This window comes from Seriola lalandi, unplaced genomic scaffold (assembly GCF_002814215.2).
Source record: "Seriola lalandi dorsalis isolate HSWRI2012SDOR001 ecotype SW California unplaced genomic scaffold, Sedor1 jcf7180002054366, whole genome shotgun sequence".
NCBI classification, from domain to species: Eukaryota; Metazoa; Chordata; class Actinopteri; order Carangiformes; family Carangidae; genus Seriola; species Seriola lalandi.
This window is the reverse complement of record NW_019524919.1, coordinates 132,702-138,210: the sequence shown is the minus strand read 5'-3', so window position 1 is coordinate 138,210 and position 5,509 is coordinate 132,702. Positions and strand designations below refer to the sequence as shown.

Sequence of the window (5,509 nt, the reverse complement as noted above, 5' to 3'; positions counted from 1 at the left end):
TCGTCTTTCTGGTAAGACACCATTTATAAATAGTGTTTTTATCTATTTAAAGGGTTATCTACTTATCAGTGAGACATCTTCAATTCACTGTTTCACTTTCTAGAAAAGAACATCATTCACATTGATGACGAGCTGATGAAGCTAATGAAATGAAGCCTGATTGGACAGAGGTGATGTCACCGCGGTCACAGATATTAACTGGTGAGGACAGAGTTGATGTGACTGATAAGAATAATGAACAACAACAAGAAAATAAACCAGCATCATTCTTTAATATGAGAGCAGGTATAAAGTGTTCTGCAGTGTTCATGTGATGTGGTTTTAAGTGGACTGAACATCTGAATCCTGAAGCCCACGTGGTCTACGTCTCAGTCAGCACCACAAGAATAAGTGACTTCTTGTCTCAGTGTAAATAAAGATGATATCTGTTGCTGAGGTCAGGGTGAGGGATGAAGAGGGGGAGGAGGAAGAGGAGGAGGAGGAGGACCAGCTGGCTCTGCATGAACTCAGTCTCATGATGTTCAGTCTGGACTCGCTCCAACATCTCTGTTCTTCAGTGAGCAGCAGGAAGTGACTGAAGAACTGGGGACTCACCTGAGGACACACACCTGGTCCCAGAGCGTCCGACTTTTATTTCAGGGTTAGATTTGGTTTAAATGATGCTGACCTGGTGCTGTATTCTTTTCATGTTCAGACCCAACTGTCCAACACTTCCTGTCTTGAGCTCATTGGTTCCTACTGAAGACGTAAATCTTTAAAACCTCTTCACTAAAATAAAGTTTAATTCTTAAAAAGTCTCAGTCATTTCCTTAAACAGCTGATCACTGGAGTTCAAATCAAACAAGCAGGAGGAAAGAGTCACTTTATTGGGGACTATTTTCAGCGGCGGTTTAATCCACATACGGAGCTGTAGTGAGGATCTGGGGCAGCAGGACGTGTTTTATCTGGAAGCAGTGGAGGAATCAGACACATCACAGGAGCTGGTCTCAATCTGAACATGACGTTTAATGACAAGAAGAAAAATATAGAAATAACATCAGACACTGTAGCTGATGAGTGTTCATCCAACTAAATGATAAGTAATTAAATAATTTAACAGAAGTGACGGTTTTAAGTCAGAAGAGAGTGTGGTTTAATACTTGAACTCGGTCAAAGTTTATTGCTTTAAATTTTTTATTACTTTTTTTTTAATGGCATAGTCAGTGCCAGAGGCGGCTCACATGGCTTCAGCCCTGAACTCTCACTGTTATTATACGTGGCAGTTTTGTACTAAACAGAGTGTGAATTATTATACAATAAAAAATAGGGGGGGCAACTATTTCTCTGGGGCAAAAGGGAACCCAGGACAATCCTTACAGTATCTTACTTGTTTAACTAAAGGGTCAAATAAAGTAGTCAAGAAAAAAGAACAATGTTTCCCTCTGAAAAGCTGGAGTGGAAGAATAAAATGTAAAGTACAAGTACCACAAAATTGTACTTCAGTACACTACTTAGCGTAAATGTACTCAATTACCACTGCTAATACCCTGAGAGAAAACAAAGATGGCGTCTGTTAAAGAAGCTGATATCAAAAAGATAAAACTAAACCACACAGACACACAAAGACTGTTAACATGAAATAATAAACTCTATATTGATGTCAAACGTATCAACTAATCCTCCATTGCCCCACTGCTCATGACTCCAGTGTTTGTAACATTAGATCATATATGACATTTTATATTGGTAATGAAATGACAAGCTAACACTGGAAATGAAAGGGCGCACAAGCTAGAAACTAGCTCACATCAGTTAGCTCAACTGTAACTCCAGGCTAAAGCTAGAAACTAGCTCACATTAGTTAGCTCAACTGTAACTCCAGGCTAAAGCTAGAAACTAGCTCACATCAGTTAGCTCAACTGTAACTCCAGGCTAAAGCTAGAAACTAGCTCACATCAGTTAGCTCAACTGTAACTCCAGGCTAAAGCTAGAAACTAGCTAACATTAGTTAGCTCAACTTTAACTTAAGGCTAAAGCTAGAAACTAGCTCACATTAGTTAGCTCAACTGTAACTCCAGGCTAAAGCTAGAAACTAGCTCACATCAGTTAGCTCAACTGTAACTCCAGGCTAAAACTAGAAACTAGCTCACATCAGTTAGCTCAACTGTAACTCCAGGCTAAAGCTAGAAACTAGCTCACATTAGTTAGCTCAACTGTAACTCCAGGCTAAAGCTAGAAACTAGCTCACATTAGTTAGCTCAACTGTAACTCCAGGCTAAAGCTAGAAACTAGCTCACATTAGTTAGCGCAACTGTAACTTAAGGCTTAAGTTAGAAACTAGCTAACGTTAGCATTCATCTGTAGATACAGAAAGTAAAGTGTATTAAACGAGCTACTGCTACTTGTAGGCTAATTACAATAGAATTAAGAAGAATAAATGAATGTTTCGACCCCCCTGAATCTCTATTGAGGGGGTCCAAGTCTTAATCCCCCCTGTTAAGTTGTATGTTTTAACCCGTGTATTTAAATATTAATAACTTCATTAAAGGGATGCAGTTGGAGTACAGTTCTCTGTAAAACATGCGTTGTCCCTGATGATGACGATGATGATGATGATGATGATGATGATGATGAGGTGCTGTAGTCGCTGTGGATCCTACCTGATTTCACCTGGTCTGTTCTCTCAGAGCAGCTGGAGCTTTTCTTCAGACCTCCATCAGTGTGTTCAGGGTGTGTGTGTGTGTGTGTGTGTGTGTGTGTGTGTGTGTGTGTGTCAGATCTTGGGTCCATGCAGTGATTTAAACTGGTCCTGGCTGCTGCAGCAGTTCTCCTCTGGCCCTCAGGGGGTTGTGAGTAAGTGCTGGCCCCCAGTCGGGTCCCTGGGTGCCTCTGGTTGAGCGTTGGCCTGTGACAGCCTGTCATTTCCAGCACTAAGAGATCTTAAAACGACCCCCCCACCGCTGCCTGGTAATCTCCCAGAATTCCAATAATGTGTGCAGTTGTGGCCTGTCATCAGCGGCCGGCGTCGGGCCGCAGACCGGTCGGTCCGGCTCGGCTGGACGCTGAGAGTATTGTTCTGTGTATTTACTCAGCGCTGCAGCCTCTCAGCGTCTGTGTGGCCGAGCGGCTGCTGCCTCAGAAACAGGCAGAAAAAAGCTAAAAATAGTTCCTCTGTAAAAATAGTCGACTGGTTTCTGTTTGGAGGCTCCACTGAAACCAGAGGCCGTGTTTGAGTTGGAGCGCAGTGTGGGATCGCTGTCTCTCTCTCTGGACGTCTTCCTCGCACGCCCACGACTCTCCCAGTGTGTGTGTGTGTGTGAGTCCAGCGTACGCATCCAAAAGTATGAGTGTGTCTGCATCTGCACAAGCAGATGTGTTGACAGCGACATGTACACTGTGTGTGTGTGTGTGTGTGTGTGTGTGTGTGTGGCGACATGTAGAGGCATGTATTTGGTAATTATATGTACATGCGTATGTCATGTGAGCACATGTATGCACGCATTCACAAAAATGTGTATGTCTCTACATGTGTGTGCGTGTCTGTAATTAAAGAGCAGAGTGTGAAACAGTATGGGCTGTGTGTGTGTGTGTGTGTGTGTGTGTGTGTGTGTGTGTCTCAGTATAACTTTTCATTATTGTTAATATAATAAAATGATACACACACACTCATATAGAAACTAATCATGAGGCTGAAACAACTGGAAAGCTTTCAGTTTTCCTTTGATTGTGGAAACAGTGTGTGTGTGTTCAGTGACTGTGAAGCAGTTCCCTCGTGCAGACAGACAGACAGACAGACAGACAGACAGACAGACAGACAGACAGACAGACAGACAGACAGACAGACAGACAGACAGACAAAGAGAAGACGTGGTGTGATACTGAAGCACAGAGGAAAAATACAGAAGTGTGTTGATCTGTCATGGTGATGTTGTTTTCACTGCGTCTGATCTGAACTCAGACGAGGGAGGAGACGTGGACCAGAGAAGAACCTGTTCAATTCTGGAGCAGATCCGGATCCTTGACTGTAAATTTGAATTTATATGTATAAATATATATATATACATATATATATATATATATATGTATATATGTATAAATGTGCATGAAAATTAACTGTAAAATACATCTTATTATTAAGCAAAGTGTCATGCACATTGATCTAAAAGAATATATATAATTTAAAACATTACAAGCTAGAATGTTTTCTAACACGACACTGTTTCTAAAAAATAAAGATAAACACGTTTTTTTTTCAATTATGTTCCGTCATTTATTCTATTGTTTAATCATTATATAACATAAAAAATCATAAACCTGGTGTTTGGGTTTCCTTTAGAAAGAAGATTGGCTTTGTAGTTTTGGGAAAAATACAACTTGTGTTTCTTAGTCACAAATACGAATTATTTGAAGATATAACCAAACATTTCATTACAATTAACACTTCTGAGGCAAAAACAAAGGAATTAGTTTCCATGCTTTTAAACATTTTTATATGACACTTGAGTTTTACTAACAGGTGTCACGGTTAGAGGTAAGTTGGACCCAAATGCAGTGAACTCTTGGGAGACGGTGCAGGCAGGTTTATTTAACCAAAATCAGAACAAACCCTGAACTAAAAAGACGAACCGACACAGACTAAGAGGAGCACAAAGACTATATAGACACAGGAGGCAAGGTGATTGCACACAGGTGAAACACACAGGTGAAACACATCAGGGCGGGGCACACAATCACCACAGACACAGGACCAAGACAGGAAGCAAAAACACTGACACACATGGAAACAAATTACAAAATAAAACAGGAAGTGCAAAAATCCAAAACACAACTAACAAAAGGTGTCAGCCATAGCAAACCATGACAACAGGACTGAGAAAGATACAACCATCCACTTTATAAACTTTGTAAAACATGAAATAAAGTTCACAGATTGACCGATATATGTACTGAATAGTTTAATATGATTGTTGTTAGATTCAGCACTGAGAGAAGATTTAAAATGAAGTTTAATTTGGGAGGGTTATAACAAGCAAATGGCTCCTACAGCTGATCTGAGCTCCTTCATTTACAGATGACCAGTTTCATGTCAGATTAATGCAGAGCAGTAAAACCTTCAGTATTTCAGAAACACAAAGTAGCAGAAAATAAAAGTCAAGTACTAATTCTTCAAATCGAGCTTCAGTCAGACGGAGATAAACCAGCTCTGACAGACTTCATCAGACTGAGGCGAGTTTCCTCTCAATCAACCTGTTCACTTAAAACTATATGTCACTACAAAGATCTGACGGAGTGAACACAGCAGCTGCAGGAGGAGAACAGGGTCCGGGCCAGAACCAGAACCTGGATCAGAACTCAGAGAACTGTAATATCAGCTCATAACCACCAGAGAGACAAACTGTTCCTGAGTGTCTCCACGTGATGAGACGGAGTCGGCCTCGCAGTGTGTAAACTCTGAGGTTTACTGAAACAACAGGCTGCAGTCTGCTGGGAGTCTGACCACAGGGAGCTGTAATGATACTGTCCATGATCC

At 41.0% G+C, this 5,509-nt stretch overlaps 1 long non-coding RNA gene across 1 annotated transcript; it reads right to left on the bottom strand.

Annotated features, from left to right (window-relative positions):
- Positions 1-253: 253 nt before the first annotated feature.
- On the bottom strand, positions 254-3,662 carry LOC147819003 (uncharacterized). The gene is made up of 2 exons (XR_015437392.1): positions 2,640-3,662; positions 254-991 (listed from the first exon to the last, which is right to left on the bottom strand). It is a non-coding gene; the product is annotated as an uncharacterized LOC147819003 (long non-coding RNA).
- Positions 3,663-5,509: the final 1,847 nt, after the last annotated feature.